Source organism: Equus przewalskii, chromosome 6, assembly GCF_037783145.1.
Source record: "Equus przewalskii isolate Varuska chromosome 6, EquPr2, whole genome shotgun sequence".
NCBI classification, from domain to species: Eukaryota; Metazoa; Chordata; class Mammalia; order Perissodactyla; family Equidae; genus Equus; species Equus przewalskii.
The window spans coordinates 76,120,114-76,140,010 of record NC_091836.1 but is presented as its reverse complement, the minus strand read 5'-3'; the positions used below and the strand labels follow the sequence as shown (position 1 = coordinate 76,140,010).

Genomic DNA, 19,897 nt, shown 5'->3' with positions numbered 1-19,897 from the left:
ATGCACCCAGAGCCTACCAGGTGAGTCTGTTTTCACCAAAGAACCATGTAACTGTCTTTTTGGTGATTTTAGGTTGTTCTCTAAGATGGGTGAATTTGTGCAAGGGCCCTTTAAGACCTGGGTGTTTTTCAGCTTTCATCCCATAGCTCTTCTGTGGATATTCCCCACTGCAGTTAATAGCCAGTGAAGCCAGATAGTAAGACCCTCATCTCAGTTGTGCTGAGTCTGAAGGATGCTTATAGCAGTAACGGCCCACTCAGGAACTGATTCCTCTAGGAGGGGCTGCGTACCTTAGGGTGGCTCCTGCTCTGCTGGCTGTGGAACTCCACTGCTCGTGAAGGTGGCTTTTTTTCTCTCCAGAAGTAATTTCTGGCTCTTCTGCCTCAGTCAGGACTGTCCCTTGTTGTGGGGGTTCTTTTTATCCAGTTTTCAGCTTTCTATCCAGGCAAATTTTTCCAAAAATAGTTGTAACCTGGTTGTGCTCATGGGAGGAGGTGAGTTCAGGGTCTGCCTATGCTGCCATCTTGACCTACATCTTCTGTTTTAATAAAGACATATCTAGTATTTCCCCCTTTGGTATGTGTATTTGGTTTTAAATAGACAAAGATTCCACATGCCCCTATCTGCAGCTCCAAAATCCAAGCAGCTTTGGAAATTGAGCACTTTTTCCTAAGTTTGGGGCCTAAACTCATTGGATGACAGAATCTGTTAGGAACTGATATGAGATTATTTATAGTCTTTACTTGTTCCACATTGTAAAAATGATCATGTTTTGCTGTAGAGATGTTAATGTGTTAGATTATAGGCTGCTGCTTCAGAACTCTCTGGAAGTGTTAGGAAACATATGGTGTATGCAGCATATTACCTTTCTAAAACTTGAAAAGTCCAAGTGCATCATTTGTGTTGGATAAAAGAATTTGGACCTGTATTTTTTATGTTGAGGATGTATCCCTTCTGTCCTCATGGGTGTTGAAATTATCAAATGGATTCAACAGTGCATATATCGAAATGATTATGGCTCATTTTATTTAGCCTATTGATATAGTCTGTTGGCTGATAATAATCACCAAAAGCAAACTGACATCAACCTCAAATCTAAACTTTTGCAAACATTTCTCATTTAGATAATACTACCATATCTACCAAATGAATGCTAATTCAAGCAGCTACTGGCTTTGATAACTTTTCAACTAACAGGACAGCATCTCAATAGTGTTTACGTATATATGTATTTTTAATTTATTCAAAATAGGGTTTACTACAATGTTTACATGATTTTACTCAAAATTAGGTTTTTATTTGAAGGGCATTTGCAGACATTCTTTTATGCTCTACCTCTCCTCATTGCTGCATCATTTTCTTCTGGCTTGGTCACTTCTTTATGACTTCCTCAGTATCTTTTCCTTTCCTGGAGCACTGAGTTTTGTTCCTAATATGGAATCAGTGAGGCTTATGAACAGCACACTGATCCAGACAATGATAACTGCCCAAACATACTCACTTTGTTTTCATTATTTAAATTTTGAGAAATATTTCCTCCCAATTACTTATGAGAACCCCTCCTAAGCTCAGAGTCTCAAAAACCCCTCTCTCATATCTCCAGTATTCCCACAAATAATTCCTCTCCAGTCTCAACAGGCTCAGATTCAACAAATATTCTTGAACACTAGATAACATTTATTGAGAAATGCTGTGTTCCAAGTGTTGTTCTAATTTTCCATCCATATACTCATTTAGTCTTCACAACTGTGTGAGACAGATATTAGAATTATTCCCATTCTACAGATAAGAAAATGAAGGCACAGAGAGGTTAAATAATTTTCCCAAGGTCACATAGTTGAACACAAGCAATGTGACTGTGGATCCCACATTATTAACCTCTGCTCACATTACTTACTATAGACTGAGTACTGTGCCAAACTTTGTCTTATTTAATCCTCAAAACACCTGTTATATGTGTTATTATTATTTTATGGAAAATGAAGTGACATATAACCAAACCCTAGATTAAACAAAACTTCAATTACAAACATGGAGCTAAAACCCAGAAACCCTAACTCTCAATTCAGTGCTCCTTCTGAGACATAACGGAATTAAAGGATGTTACCCATATGGGTTCAGGAGATAAAGGAAGAAGTAGTCTAGCATTGTTGAAATAGAGTCATCTCCTGAACCCCTATCATGTTCCAAACGCTCTATATAACTCATGATGTTTACTGCTCTCCACAACTCTGTGAAGTATAATAATCCAATTCTATAGCTTCTAGATAGATTCTATGGCTCCAAGAGGTGAAGTATATTGCCCAAGATTACTTGACTGAGTTAGGATATAAACCCAGATTGGCCTGGCCCAAACCTGAGGCTTTAATTTCAGCAGGAATGTAGCATGATAGAAAGAAGTGGAGACTGACAAGGAAGGAGAAGGGCAAGGGAGAAATTATGATATTGTAGGGGTATTGTGACACCCTCTCCGTCATGTAACTTTCCTGAAAAACTTCTATTTCCTAAGTGCTGCAAACAAACCTCCCTGTCCTCTGCCCCAGTCTTTTTCTTTCCTCTTATATCTCTTTTGGTCTCTTGGGCTCCACTTCAGAGCCATCCCAAAGCATCAGAAAGAGGAGGGGGAAATGGGGACCATGTGAGACAGGTGCAAGATAAAAGAATCTTTCCTGGTTTGGCAGGGTTCTCTGATATGGGAAGAAGAGAAGGTGGAGTCTCTGTCACATTTTTCTTTGTGCTGATGCTTCAACATTCTTTTATATACACTCACTAAGTCTTTTCCTAACCAACACAGTCATCTTAGGAGGACCCTGAGTCAAAGTCATCTGAATAAAGTGAGTGGATTCTGTTATCTGCTGTGTTCTTCTTCAAGTGGTCAATTTTCTCATGGTTTTCTTCCTGTCCAAAACAGTCATCTTCCTATTCCTCTCTACACCTGATAAAACCCAAATTCCTATCAATATTTCCAACATCTGATCCATTCTATTCATACTTACACCAATATCACTTTCTTCATCTTTTCCACTCATAGCTGATCTCTTTACTTATTCGTACTCTGCCTGCACTCCCTAAGGCTTTTATGATTTTCCATTCCTAATCTATCCTTTCTCTATTATAGGTATATTCACCTAATCTCCTCTCATTGGAACTGTATAGCAAATTTATCCTGCCTAATACCATCCATTTTATCCACAGAAGGTTCAATCTCTCCACACTTAATCTAACTTCCTCGTGTTTTATCTGGTCCCCGTGGATCTTATTCACTGTTATACATTTTATGTCTGTTTTCCTTCATATTGTTCCCTATTTAGTACATATTATTTCAAAATTTCTGGTAATCCACTTAAATTTTCTACCCCTGACCATTTCCACCCAAGTCCTTTTTACATTCAGTCTTCTTTATATTTCATTCCAGTAACCTGCAATTCATCTCTTCTGCCCATATCACACCTTTCTCCATTTTCCCATCCATTCATGCATCCATACAACTATTATAATATCTTTAATAATCAGTTACTAAAGCAGACCCTATAAGAGGAACTACTGCCAAAAGGAGGGACAGAAATACCAGTAAATAATGTACGTCTGTAGAAATATGCGTGCTTTGGAGAGGGATGACTTTCATCACTGAGGTGCATCATGAGATGCCACATGAGCCAAGATTTGAATTCTAACAAGGAGTTAGCCCTGCTAATGGAGAGTGCAGCAAAAGCAAAGCTACAGAGATGATTCACATGCTGTATGCCAAGAGCTTCAGGGTATAACATACAGTGTAGGCAATGGCAAGAGGTATGATTTTGGCAATGGCAGTGACAGATTGTTAAGTACCTATATGCCTTGTTAAATAGCTTTAACATTATTGTGTAGGCAGTGGAGTACTATAGAAGGGTTTTAAGCAGAAGGGTAAAATGGTCATATCTGAGCTTTAGGGGAGGGACTATAGGCAGTGAGATCAATTAGGAGTCTACGCGTGAGGAGCTAATCTTGTTTTTCAAATGTGCAGAACATCAAACAGGAAGGTAGAGAAGATTAAAGGATACACAGGAAGGTCTGGGGCCAAGAGGGTCAAACACACAATGAAGGGCATATGAGGAGAAAGGATCAAGGCTAAGGTTAGGAATGGCAATTGTAATTTTGAAGTTCCCATTTATGAAGCTAGAATATAGTGTAGGGATAGGCTGGCAGCTTAAAATTTCAGAGATGAGAAAATAAAGATATGTCCCTAACCCTAGATTATGAGCTCCTTGAAGACTTAGCACATGTCTTATTTACCTTTGTATGTACTGCAAGTCTTAGCCTGTGGTCTGAAACAGTTGATCCACTACAAATTTTGAAATAAATAGATTGTAGGTGAGGATGGTAAATATGGGAGTGAGGGGAAATGCAAGCCAGTGAGATAGGCATTTTGTAGTTTTCTTAAATTACTCTAGTCTTGAGAAAAATGCCAAGGCTCAAGTACTAAGTAATATTCAAGTATTGATTGCAGAGTGTAAAGAGAAGAGAAACTCAGGTATAAAATCGCTAGCAGGTTTGATGTTTTTAGATTCTATACATAAATAAAATATACAGTATTTGTCTTTCTCTTTGTGGCTTATTTCACTTAGCATAATGCCCTGAAGGTCCATCCATGTCACCACAAATGGCAGGATTTCCTTCCTTTTTATGGCTAAATAATATTGCATTGTATACCTATATCACATTTTCTTTATCCATTTATCCATCAGTGGACACTTTGGTTGTTTCCATGTCTTGGCTACTCATAGAAACAGAAAGTAGAATGGTAATTGTCAGAGGCTGAGGACTGGGAAAAACGGGGGATGTTGGTCAAATGGTACAAACTTTCAGTTATAAGATGAATAAAGTTCTGGGGATCTAATGTACAGCATGACGACTACAGTTAGCAGTACTGTATTGTATACTTGAAGGTTGCTGTGAGAGTAGAGCTTTAGTATTCTCATCATAGCAATAATAACAAAATGATAATTTTGTGAGGTAAAGAATGTGTTAACCAACCTTATTGTGGTAAACAATTCACAATATATACTTGTATCAAATTGTCACATTGTACACTTTAAACTTACACAATGCTATATGTCAATTATATCTCAATAAACCTGGAAAAAAATCATTAGCAAGTTGAAGTTTTATGTGTGAGCACATTCTGACCCTGCTAACCTCATAGGAACAGGCCTAAGATTAAAAAGTAAAGACTCTCCCGAGGAGAAATAGACCCAGATGTTCAGTTGATTCTACCCCATTCTCCTTTCTAATCTCTATACTCCCTTCCTGCTATGACCATACAGGGACACTAGGGTGACAATAACTCTTTCCTCATACCAAATCCCATGTGGATATGCCAACTTCTCTTCCACATCAGATCCAGAGAAGGCTTGAAGTTTGGAAAGGGAAAAATTTATTTTTGATACTAAGGTAAACAAAGAGAGTACTCTAGTAAATTATGCTTTTATATTGGTCTTGATATTGTCAAAGTAATTAAACAAGGATGCAATTAGACTGAGGAGTCTCTCATGCCTTGGTAGCCTATGTAGGTAAGCAAACCGAAACTTAAGCCAGAGTCCATTATACTTACATCACTCACATCAGAGAAAACGAAACTTAAAAACAATGAATCACAAACAGTCATGTAGGCTTCCCCAAATAAGGCAACCACTTAGGCTACGGCCAATCAAATAATGTCCTTGTTTTGCTTCTGTCCGCTCTATAAAAGCCTTGCCCCTAGTTTCGGTGTGCTGATGCACCCAACCACTTTCAGCTAGGTGCTGCCTGATTTGAATTGATGTTTGCTCAAACGAACTCTTGAAAACTTTAACATGCTTCAGTTTAGCTTTTAACACTACTAAAGGAAGATGTTCTACTCTCATTCTAAGAGAGTTAGCACAACTTTCAGAACTGGTGGGATTCTCAGTTCTTCTGTTGTCCAGAATCCAGTTCCTAATATGATTACCAGGTGGGTCCCAGGGCCTCCTCTTAAGTACCAGTGATACCGAACCTGAAGTGAGTTCGCTCACCCATTGCACAGCAAGCCAATCTCTGACACTGGGTGTGGTGGAAGAAAGTAGGAATTTTATTTTTGCACAGCACCGAGCAAGGAGAGAGGATGGCTAATGCTGAAATCCCAAACTCCCCGAAAAGCTAAAAGGAAGGGTTTTTATTTGGGGTTTTAGGTAGGGGAGGAGGAGCATATGGCCATGCTGGTCGGAGCTTTCCCACCAGCCTGTCTTTGGCCTTGAGACTACTTGCAGAGAAGAGGAGACCTGTGACCTTGCTGGTCAGCAGCTTTCCCACCTGCCTGTATTTCTTTGTGGGGAGGAGATAATCCAAGTGTTTGTCCTTGATGGTGTCTGTCTCCCTGGAGGATAGTGGATTCTGGAGCCAGGAAGCCAGAGAGTAAGCAGGGAATGATTGTTTTGGTTTTAACCCCATATATGCTGGGTTTAATGTGGGGAAATTGATATCAGGGTCGATATCACTAGATTACGTAGAACTTTCATTCTACAGCTGCTTTCTACTTTGTTCCCTTTTCCTTGCAAGAGGAAATTGCTTTTCTAGCTGGGCCCCAAAGATTCTCTCTTTTGAATGTAAATCTAGGATGTATAATATTGTACCTCCTTCATGTTGCCTGAATATTTTTGAAGCTCTGAGGTCCTGATTTCCTGGTTCCATCTCTTACCATCTGTGTGACCTGGAACAAGTCACTTCATCTATGCCCTAGTGTCCTTAGGTGTCAAGTGGCATTAATAATGGTACTAACTCACAAGGTTCTTCTGAAGATTAAGTGAATTAATATCTGCAAAGTTTTTAGAACAATGCCTGTACTAATAACACTTAGTAAATACTCAATTGTGTTATATGTAATTGTTATTCCTCCATTGTGTTACATATCTCCTCCAAACAGAGTCACGATCCAACTCATAGACAAACTGTCATGTTAGGGCAGCCCAGACTTTCTTACTATGTCTGTCTTTTTCTATGTTCTTCAGGGACCAACTAGTGTCATTTTTACCTGGTGCTTGTCAATACATGCTTCTCCAAGGGCCATAACAGACTTTTAATCCACCCCCAATACAAAGCAATTTATTTCTCTCCACTTTTGTCTTAGGTCATTTCCAATTTACAGAAGAGAGCAACGTCCACAGCTCAGTGATGAATTACATACACTACATATGGTACATTCTACAAAGATAAACCCAACAAGAGAAAGGCTGAGTTCTTGCTGCTGCCTCCTGAAGACTCTCTGTTGTCCCTTCTGAAGAGCAGTGAGTAAGAATGATACCATGGAGCGAGGAACCAGAATGAATTTGCTTTGCTGGGCTTCCCAGCTCCTGTGCTACTGCGGGCGCTATTCTTTTTCCTTTCTCTGCTGGCCTATGTGTTGGTGCTGACTGAGAACACACTTGTTATTATGACAATTAGGAACTAACCCACCTTTCACAAACCCATGTACTTTTTTCTGGCTAATATGTCCTTTCTGGAGATCTGGTATGTAACTGTCACTATTCCTGAGATGCTAGCTGGCTTTGCTGGGTCCAAACAGGGCCATGGACAGCTAATCTACTTTGAGGGCTGCATGACACAGCTCTACTTTTTCCTGGGCCTGGGCTGCACTGAGTGTGTCCTTCTTGCCATTATGGCCTATGATCATTATGTGGCCATCTGACATCATCTCCACTACCCTGTTATTGTCAGTGGCTGCCTGTGTATGCAGCTGGCAGCAGACTCCTGGGCTGGAGGTTTTGGCATCTCCATGGTCAAAGTTTTTTTCATTTCTTGCCTCTCTTACTGTGGCCCCAACATCATCAACCACTTCGTCTGTGATTTCTCCCCATTGCCAAAGCTTTCATGTGCTGACATATTTACAGCAGAGCTTACAGACTTTGTTATGGCCATTTTTATCTTTCTGGGGCCACTCCCTGTCCCTGGAGCCTTCTACATGGCCATTAGTGATTCTGTGATGCACATTCCCTCAGCTTCTGGGCGCCATAAAGCCTTCTCCACCTGTGCCTCTCACCTTACTGTTGTGGTCATGTTCTTTGCAGCCGGTGTCTTCATCTATGCCCTAACAAAGCACTCTCTGCTTTTGACACCAACAAACTGGTCTCTGTATGCTGTCATTGTACCATTCATCAACTCCATCATTTACTGCTTGTGCAACCAAGAGGTCAAGAGAGCCCTGCCCCATACTCTACACTTGTTCCAGGGCCAGGATGCTAAGCCCAAGAAAACTATCAAAGATGGGTAGAAGGGAGGTGCTAAGTGTTATAAACTGCTCTTAAGCTTGGGATCTTTGTCTTCTATGAAGGTTAGAGGAGAATTTAGGGCCTAAATTAGGGACTAGGGTTTCAAATGCACCACCAAGGAATTAGTCCAAGAGAAGGAAGAGGGGTGGATGGCAAGCTGGCAGCTAGCAGCTGGATTTTAGCAGGATAGGGCTATAAAATACAGGCTAGAAGTAGGTCCTGTGTTGTCTGCTCTATTGTAATTTGCACAGAGCATGTTCATGAATCACGCTTCCTGGTGGGGTGGAAAAGACTGACTTTGAGCATAAGACATAGCTGCATTTCAATATTTAAACAAGCCAACAAATGCAGAACTTGGGTCTCTCTATATGGCTCCTCGTAGGTTTGCTCCTAGATTTTAGTTCTGAGGCAGAAGGTGTAGAAAAGAGAGGCACAAGGAGGAAACCACCTAAGGAAACATAAGCTTCATTATGGAAAAGCATCAGGAGACTTCTGGATGAGATCTCTTCTAGCCACAGGCCCCTGATTTTAGCCCATGAGGTAACAGCGGGCCAGGAGGCAATGATTCCAGTGTGAGTTACAAGGTAAGGAGACAGGAAACTGAGAATTTTTGTGTTGGCAACATACGATCTTTTGGACCACAGTGGTTTCTAGCTTCATGTCCTGATTTCCTGAGGTCAGTGCCCACATTGAACTAGTGGCTGAATGTAGTTTATTTAATCTTCTGTCTCTATACTATAATCTCCCTGGAGCCAGAGATCACATTTGCTTACTCATCACTTTATTACCATGTCCCAGAATAGTATTTAACACATGGTGGCTATGAAGAAACATAATAAATGAATATAATTAGGAGCCATGTAGGCAAGGCCTTTGTGTCACACCTGTAGATAGGGTTGGCAGGTGCAGGAACTAAACCCCTCATATTTCCCTACAGTACACGGAGGTACAAATTGGCTCAGCCTTGCTGGAAGAAAACTTGGCAATATGTATTACAGGTGCTAAAAGTATTGAAAACATTCTGATTGAGAAAGATTTATATAGACAGACATTCTTATTTATAACGACAAAAACATGGAAATATGCCAAACTTCCACAAAGAGAGGATTAGTTAAATAAATTACAGTTTATACATTAAATGGAATATTATGCAGATCTTAAAATAACATGATCTAAGTAGAGCTAGTGACATAAAAATATTCCTAATGTAATCAATGCAAAGATGAGGTTATGTAACTATCAAAAGTATCAGTCTTATCTATTTGTTTGTTTGTTTAAATAAGACTAGAAGGAATTTGACTAAAACATTAGCTGTAACCATGCAATGGACCCCTTATTCTTCTGAATTGCATTCTGTGACAAGGGTATTGTTGAGAACATATTTATTTAAATAAACATTTCTCAGCCAATAAAATACACATCTTTATTCATCTGGACAGAGAGATGGTTAGAGAGTATGTCAGCTTGATTTTCAGAAATTTAGCTCCCCCATATTACCCCAGACCCAGAATCCTGAGGACAACAACCTACATGCAGCTTCTTTCTCCAGATATGGGAACCTTCTGTTGCTGCAACTTGTCTTTCCATAGTTGTCAGCTGTTTAATAAAGTATATGGAAGCCTACTATAAAAATATCAGGCATTATTTTCTAGTTCTTACTTATTAAAAGTTCTGATATAATATTAATATCTATGTGTGCCAAAACAGTTACATAACCTTTTAAGTATCTTATTATTATTATTTATAAATTATTAGATATAAAGTTTATAAAAAGTCTATCGCCCAAATGTTCCCATAGAATAACTTTCTGAAAGGGCTAGTGGTCTGGGATGGGAGCGTCCTCCTGTGGGCCTCACTATTGTAGCTATTATAGGAACCTCCTTATAGGTTAAGTCCAACTAACAGGAGGTAACAGCATGATGTGGATTTCTTTCATTGTTCTTTGTTTTTTAAATTTCCAAACTTTTTACAATAAAATGCATTCTTTTTTTTAGTTTAAAAATATAACTCTTATTCTGACTTCAAAATTTGAAACCAAATACTTCAGGTATAGGAAGAGTACTTAGCACAGTGTCCTGCACAGGTTCATTTTCCAATAACAATGAATGAGAAGATGTTTGAGTCCATGCAAACCATGGTGGGATTGACGCCTCTCTTGACTCTGACTGCATTTTCAAAGTCATGTGATCCTCATGGCTGATATTGAATTTGATGTCACAAAACCTAAGATTTTTCAAGTGTACTATTAATTAGCAGATTAAGTATTCCTCATGCTCCATTGATGTAATCAATTTTTCCCCTAAACCTAGACAGAGGACTTTATTTTATCTCTGTTTCACTTGATCCTGTTTGTTTCAAACCATCTTTATAGTCTGTCAATCTTTCAAACTATTGAATAGATAATGTGACTCTTTTGCAACTTCCTTTGCCAAGGTAGTGTCTGGAGGAAGTCTCCAATCTCCTTTGTCATTACAGGAGTTGGCAGTACTGGATCCAGACTGTGTCTTTTAGATTGGAGAGATACCCAGAGTGCCCAGAGATGATGAACATCTACAGAACAAATGACGATCAATGTAGAAGCTTCTGTGCTCAAAACATCTACTGGTTCCCATCAACTTTAATAAATGCCAAGTTTATTAGTCTGCCTTTCAAGTTTCTTCATAGTACAGTCTCAATTTTCCTTTTTGTTTTTATTTTAATTTCTTGCCTACTACAAACTTATGCAGATGAATTTTAGATTGCAAATAACATTTGTTCTTACTTGAACTTAATAACCAAATATCTCTATTTGCTAACATTTCACATTGAACAAAGTCAGAAAACATCCAAAAACCTTTCTGTAAAAAAGCATGTGAAAAATAACATTCTTTGTAGTACTAAAAACCCTATTTTGCTTCATTAAAAAACCCTGATGGTTATGAAATACAAGTAAAGATTGAGAAACTGTCAAATCAGAGGAGACTAAAGAGACTAGATACCTAAATGGAATTTTGCATCTTAGATTGGATCCTAGAAAAGGTCTATGGAAAAACTGCTAAAATCTTAATAAAATCTTAATAAAACAATAAAATAATTAGTTAACTATAATGTACCAATTTAGATTCTTAGTTTTGAAACCGTGCATGGTAATGTAAGATGAGGATATTAGGTGAAACTGAAACTGAATAAGGGAATATGAGAGCTCTCTTTACTATCTTTAAAATTTTTCTGTAATCTAAAATTATTCCCAAAAAAAGTTTATTTAAAAAAGAAACATATTGATCTTTTTATACTAAGTAATTTAATGGAGTTTGATTGATTCCAGTGACTTCATCATCATCATCATCATCATCATCATCATCATCAGTAAACTGTCCCTTTCTGCATATGGTGATATGTATGGCAATCACTTGGCTTTTATTTCTACACTGAGAAATCTCTTTTGCAAATTTTCCTGGATTTTTAATTCTCATGAAATTCATGCATTGATGTATTTTAATTTAGCTGAATGATAATGGAAAGTTAAAATAAAGTATAATTGAGATATAGTTATTGTTTTATACGTTCAGCAACTCTAACCAATTATACCAGCTCTTCCAGATATCACCATTTCATGCAGGTGAGCATGAGTGGAAAGTTTCATGCAGTGCAGAGAAGAGAGGGCTTATAGCACAGGTGTTCTCATTTTTTGTGTTAGAGCTATTCCTTTTGGGTGGTACCATCTAGCCTGATTTTCACTTTCTATAGCCTCATTTCATGATGGCCAGTGGTTCAGCCTTCCCAGAATTAGTGTCAACTCATGATATGCCTTTAGACAAAGCATGTGAGTGGGTGGAATACAGGAAGCATTAGGGCCATCATTCTCCATCAAATTCCAAAGAGTCATGCATTGACTCTTAGATCCTTTCTAAGATCTGAAGTTTCTCTAGGATTTTTCATTTTTTCAGGTCTATGCTTCACTTCATTCAGCCACCTTTGGGTATTCACAGAGACATGAGTATATGTCCTGGGCCTTCCTTCTTGAAAAACTTCTAGCACTGGATTCTTGATTTTGTGGTTACTGAGGCACAATAAACAGCAGAATCTGAGAGCCCACTAGCCTGAGGACAACCTGACAGACAGAAGGAGTTGACACATTACATTATTCTTAGCACACAGTGCACACTTCACACATGTTCAGTAAGTGACAGAATGGTTCCGGGAGTTCAAGGCAGTGGGTTTGACCTATACTCACTGCAGAGGCATACTTATTCCATCGTCTCACCTCTTGTGCCATTACTCTATATCCTTTCTTGTGCTAGTCTCTCTACAGTGGAAGCCCTACTCCTCATTTCCATTGATCAAGTCATGGCTGTGGTTCATATTCTAACACAAGTAATATTTTACATTTGTGTAGTTAGCACAAAGCAGTTTTAGAATTGTTTTCATGTACATACTACTTTTGAAACTAACATTAATGCTATGATGCTAACAAGGGAATTGTTGTATTCCATTCTATGGATAAAGAAACTGAGGAATAAAGAAAATTTTATAAGATCAAATGTCTTAAAAATGATTGAACCAAGATATGACGTCAGCCTCATGGCAGAGTGATCTTGCCTGGGACTCTCTTTCCTCCAACATACAATGAAAAGGAGCATCCATACTCAAGCAGAGGACATCCTAACACAACAAAATGTAGGGCAGAGAGGCTGGACTCCCCCATCAGAGGAGCTGAAATGGGGTAAGAGAGAACTTTGCTCCCTCCCCTAAAGTCTGCAATCCACCACCGTGGGAGGATCCATGAGGGAAGGAAGTGGGAAGGGGATGCTTGTTCACAGGAATTCCAAGGACTATTTAGGATCCTTGAGGCCTAGAGGGAAGCATTCTAAGGGGGTGAAAGCTTACTTGGGGGGTGACCTAATCAAGCCAACATCCCAGGAGACCAGATAATGAGAGCAGAGTGAGAAAGCCCAGAGAACATGCAGGACAAAGCACTTCTCTCCCCACCCGCCCTGTTCCCACTCCACTGCCTGGGATCTTGGCTGAAGGCGGAAGCCTCAGGATATGTGGCTCTCTACCCCCATCCAGTGGCGATGCACAGTAACTGCAACCAAACAATATCAGAATGCAAAAGACCTGACCCACCTTCTCTAACATCAGACACAACATCAAATCTCCAGACCAGAGAGAAAACAACAAATACCCAGAATTCAGTCCTGAGGACACAGAAATATGTAATCTAAATGACAATGAATTCCAAATAGCTACCATCAAAAAACTCAACAGCGTAAAAGAGAATGTAGAGTAACAATTCAACTAGTTCAGGAGCTACTTCACAAAGGAGATTGAGACTATAAAGTAGAATCAATCAGAAATATTAGAGATGAAAGACACAATGGAATAGATAAGACAAAATACAGATTGCCTGAACACTGGAGTGGACATCATAGAGGAGCATATCAGAATGGTCAAAGATAGACATGTTGAAACACTCCAGACAGAGGAGAAGATTGGACTAAGACTAAAAAGAAATGGAGAAAGTCTCTGAGAAATATCTGACTCAATGAGGAAATGCAACATAAGAATTATAGGTATTCCAGAAGGAGAGGAGAAGGAGAATGGAGCAGAAAGTGTGTTTAAAGAAATAATAGCAGAGAATTTCCCAAACCTAAGGAAAGAGAGGGAAATCTGTGTTGAAGAGGCTTCCAGAACACCTAGATTTATCAATGTAAAAAGACATTGTGCAAGCCGTATAGTAGTAAAACTGGCAAAAATGAATGACAAAGAAAGTATACAAAGTGCAACAAGACAGAAGAAAATAACCTAGAAAGGAACCCTTATCAGGCTTTCAGCGGATTTCTCTGCAGAAAACTTACAAGCTAAGAGAGAATGGAAGAACATTTTCAAATCTTTAAAAGACAAACATCTTCAGCCAAAAAATATACTCTATCCAGCAAAAATATCCTTCAGAACTGAGGGAGAAATAAAAACTTTCCCAGATAAACAAAAGCTAAGACACTTTGTAGCCAGAACACCCCCTCTACAAGAAATCCTCAAGAAGGTCCTCATACCTGAAAAAAGAAGGGAGAAAGGATCACAAACACAGAGTAAGGAGTTAAATAGGCAGACAGAATCAGAATAGGATAGCAAATAATCAACTATAACATTAAGCTAAAGGGAAGGAAAACACCAAAAACAAAGATAATCCTGTCATTTTTAACCACAAACTCACAACACAAGATGGAATAAGATATGAGAAGAACAACTTAGGAGTGAAGGAGGAAAGGTACTAAATTGGTTTAGACTAAGGAAATAGGAGGCCATCAGAAAATGGAAGATCTTATACACGAGATTCTGAACACAAAACTCAGGGAAACCACTCAACAAAAAAGCAGAAAAGAGACACAAAGAGTAAATAAAGAGAAAACAAAGAAACGCATCACAAAAAACTACATAATTCAACGCGTAGAGCAAAACACACAGGGCAAGAAACAAAGGAAATGCAGAAAAACCAGAAGGTGAGTGATAAAATGACAGTATTAAGCCCTCATACATCAATAATCTCCCTAAATGTAAATGGATTGAATTCTCCAATATAGAGACATAGAGTGGTGAGATGGATTAAAGAACAAGACCCATCAATATGCTGCCTCCAGGAAACACATCTCATCTCCAATGACAAACACAGGCTCAGAGTGAAGGGATGGAAGATGATACTCCAAGCTAATGGTAAACAAAAGAGAGCAGGTGTTGCAATACTTATGTCAGACAAAGTACACATCAAGATAAGACAAGTTAAGAGAGACAAAGAGGGGCAGTATATATTGATGAAAGGGTCACTCCATAAGAAGAAATAACACTTACAAATATCTATGCACCCAACACAGGAGCAACAAAGTTCATAAAGCAACTATTAACAAACCTAAAAGAAGATGTTAATAACAACACAATAATAGTGGAGGACCTCAACACTCCACTCACATCAATGGATACATCATCAAGACAGAAAATCAGCAAGGAAACAATGGAATTAAATGAAAAGCTAAACCAGTTTGACTTAATAGGCGGATATAGAACACTCCATCCAAAAAAAACAGAATACACATTTTTCTCAAGTGCATACAGAACATTCTCAAGGATAAACCATATGTTGGGAAACAGGGCATGCCTCAATAAATTTAAGAAAATTAAATAATAGCAAGACCTTTTCTCATCATGATGCTATAAAGCTAGAAATTAACTACAAGAAAAAAACCAAGAAAGAGACAAAGATGTGGAGACTAAACAACATGCTATTGAATAAGGAATGGATCATTGAAGTAATTAAAGGAGAAATCAAAAAATATCTGGAGACAAATGAAAATGATAACATACCATAACGACTCATATGGGATGCAACAAAAGCCATATTAAGAGGCAAATTCATCTCAATACAGGCACACCTTAACAAACAAGGAAAATCCTAAATAAGCAATCTCAAATTACACCTAAATGAATTAGAAAAAGAAGAACAAACAAAGCCCAAAGTCAGCAGAATGAAAGAAATAATAAAAATCAAAGCAGAAATAAATGCTATTAAAATAAAAAAGGCATAGAAAGGATGAATGAAACAAAGAGCTGGTTCTTTGAGAAGATAAATAAAATTGACAAACCCTTTGCCAGACTTATAAAGAAAAAAAGAGAGCAAGCTCAGATAAACAAAACTAGAAATCAAAGAGGAGAAATAACAGCAGACACCACAGAAACACAACAGATTATAAGAGAATACTATGAAAAACTAAATGCCAACAAAATGGATAATCTAGAGGAAATGGATAAATTCTTAGACTCTTACAACCTCCCAAAGCTGGATCAAGAAGAAACAGACAATATGAGTAGACCCATTACAAGGAAAGAGTTTGAAACAGTAATCAAAAGCATCCCAAAGAATAAAACCCCAGGACCGCACAACTTCTCTGAGGAATTCCACCAAACTTTCAGAGAGAATTTAATACTTATGCATCTCAAGCTACTCCAAAAAATTAGGGAAGATGGAATGCTTCCTAACACATTCTATGAGGCCAACATCACTCTGATACAAAAGCCAGACAAGGACAACACAATAAAGGAAAACTAAAGGCCAATATTGCTGATGAATATAGATGCAAAACTCCTCAACAAAATTTTGGCAACCTGAATTCAGCAACAAACCAAAAAGATCATATATCATGATCAAGTGGGATTTATACCAGGAACATAGGGATGGTTCAACCTCCACAAGTCAATCAACATGATACACCACATCAACAAAGTGAGGAATAAAAACTACATGATCATCTCAACAAATTCAGAGAAAGCATTTGACAAGATCCAACTGACAAAAACTTTCAACAAAGTGGGGATAGAAGGAAATTACCTCAACATAGTAAAGGCCGTATATGACAAACCCACACCCAACATCATACTCAATGGGGAAATACTGAACGCCATCCCTCTCAGAACAGGAAAAAGGCAAGGATGCCCACTATCACCACTCTTTTTCAACATAGTACTGGAGGTTTGGCGAGAGCAATTAGGCAAGAGAAAGGAATAAAAGGAATCCAAATAGGGAGTGAAGAAGTGAAACTCTCGCTGTTTGTAGACGACATGATCATACATATAGAAACCCCCAAAGAATCCATCAGAAAACTATTAGAGATAATTAACAACTACAGTAACGTTGCAGGGTACAAAATCAACTTACAAAAATCAGTTGCTTTTCTATACTCCAATTACAAACTTACATAAAGAGAACTCAAGAATACAATTCCACTTACAATCGCAACTTAAAAGAATAAAGTAGATAGGAATAAATTTAATGAAGGAGGTGAAAGACTTTACAGTGAAAACTATAAGACATTACTGAAAGAAACTGATAATGGCACAAAGAGATGGAAAGAGATTGCATGCACATAGGTTGGAAGATTAAACATAGTTAAATGTCCATACTACCCAAAGCAACCTACAGATTCAATGCAATCCCGATCAGAATCCCAATCACATTCTTCATGGCAATAGAAAAGAATCCCATGATTCATATGAGGCAACCAAACACCACCAATTGCTAAAGCAATCCTGAGAAAAAAGAACAAAGCTGGAGGTATCACAATCCCTGACTTCAAAACGTACTACAAAGCCACAGTGATCAAAACGGCATGGTACTGGTACAAAAACAGGCACACAAGTCAATGGAACAGAACTGAAAGCCCAGAAATAAAAGCGCACATCCATGGACAGCTAATTTTTGACAAATGTGCCAAGAATACACAATGGAGAATAGATAATCTCTTCAATAAATGGTGTTGGGAAAACTGGACAGCCACATGCAAAAGAATGAAGGTAGACCATTATCTCAAGCCATACACAAAAATCAACTCAAAATGGATCAAAGACTTGAAGATATGTGCTGAAACCATAAAACTCATGGAAGTTAATACAGGTAGTATACTCTTTGACATCAAACTAAAAAGGATCTTTTCGAATACCATGTCTTCTCAGACAATGGAAACAAAAGAAAAAATAAACAAGTGGAACTTCATCTGACTGAAGAGCTTTGCAAGGCCAAAGAAACTAGAATCAAAACAAAGAGACAACCCACCAATTGGGAGAAATATTTGCAAATCATATATCTGACAAGGAATTAATCTCCATGATATATAAGGAATTCACACAATTGAGCAATAAAAAAATTAACAAACTGATCAAAAAATGGGCAGAGGATATAAACAGACATTTTTCCAGAGAAGATATACAGAGGGCCAATAAACACGTGAAAAGATGTTCAACATCACTAATAATCAGGGAAATGCAAATCAAAACTACACTAAGATACCACCTTATGCCTGTTAAAATGGCTATAATCACCAAGACTAAAAATAGCAAATGTTGGAGAGGGTGTGGAGAAAAGGGAACCCTCATACACTGCTGGTGGCAATGCAAACTGGTGCAACCACTATGGAAAACAGTATACAGATTCCTCAAAAAACTAAAAATAGGACTACCATACAACCCACCTATCCCATTACTGAGTATCTACCCGAACAATTTGAAATCAATAATCCAAAGTAACATATGTATCCCTATGTTCACTGCAGCACTATTTACAATAGCCAAGACACAGAAACAATCCAAGTGCCCATCGACTGATGATTGGATAAAGAAGATGTGGTGTATATATATACAATGGAATACTACTCAGCCATAAAAAAAGACAAATTCATCCCATTTGCAGCAACATGGAAGGACCTGGAGGGAATTATGCTAAGCGAAATAAGCCAGACTGAGAAAGACAAACACCAGATGATTTCACTCATATGTGGAATGTAAACAAACACATGGACAAGGAAAACAGTTCAGTGGTTACTAGGGGAAGGGGGATGGGGGGTGGGCACAGGAGACAAAGGGGAGCACTTATGTGTGACAGTCAAGAAATAATGTACAACTGAATTCTCACATTGAAGTAAACTACTATGAACTCAATTAAAATTAAAAATTAAAAAAATGATTGAACCTAGATTAATAACCAGATCTTCTGACTGCTGAACCAAAATTATTTCCCATTGCACTACTTCCATGCTATCTCCCTGCCATGAGTCTGGAATGACACCTCTTTGATGAAACCTTTTCTAGGTTCCAAAGTGAGCAAGTATCTCTCTCTCCTTGGAGTTCTTAGAGCACTTTGTTTGTGCCTCTCTTATAGCACATGTCACATTCTATGTTCATTATAGCGTATACTTATTATTCTACTTAGAATACCAGAAGTTCCTGAAGGGAAGAAACTATGACCTACATATTTTTATTCCAAAGACTGTATATCACAGTGCCTTATACATAATAAGAGCTCAATAAAAGAGGATGCAATTTTTGCAGCACCTGAACAAATGAATGTATTCGTTACCTTATTAACCCACTTACGTTTCTTTTGCTGATTTTTTAGTAACTTGGTGTTGCATTACCTTGCATATAGTAGCAACAGAAAAAGGCCACACTCTACCCACAGGTATAAATAAATATGGTCCAGGTATAAACAGCAATTGATAGGTGGATGGAGATTCAGCTCCCAAGTCCAGGTCCCCTGGACATAGTTTTGGCAGCACACATAGAGTTTCCCTAGTGGCAGGAGAGACTGAGTGTAAGTGAGCCTTCTGGGAAGAAGACATGGGCAAAAGATACATGTGTGTTAAATATATTCTCCTGCCTCTGCTTCTGTCTTCTCATATTAGTGCTGCAATACCTATCATACAGTCTAGGCAGAGACCAGATATGGGTCTCCAGGAAGTATAAAAATTTGTAGCCCAGTCTTCCTTCCCCTGATTGGTGTAAATGTCTGAAAAATTGTCCACTCTCAAAGAGAGGTTAGATAGACCACAGCAAGTGGTTAAAGGTACCAGGTGAGATAGGTTGATTCCTGAGGAAAACTCCAAGGAAGAGAAGGAGAGATTTGGAGAGATGGCGGCAGGCACCATATTGGATAGGAGAAATGATATTGTCAGGAATGAATGAAGAAATGAAGATTCAGATCATCTTTACCCAAGGTTGGGGAATTTTTGGCAGGTGTAGGAACTTGTAGGTGTTGGATCAGGGGCACAAAGGATACACTTCTTGCTCCAGAAGTCTGCCAGGGTCTGTATTGTCTCTTGAGAACAAGAATATATAGGACT

The 19,897-nt window shown here is 38.4% G+C and overlaps 1 pseudogene; it reads left to right on the top strand.

Annotated features, from left to right (window-relative positions):
- On the top strand, positions 1 to 8,260 carry LOC103540234 (olfactory receptor 226-like; annotated as a pseudogene).
- Positions 8,261 to 19,897: the final 11,637 nt, after the last annotated feature.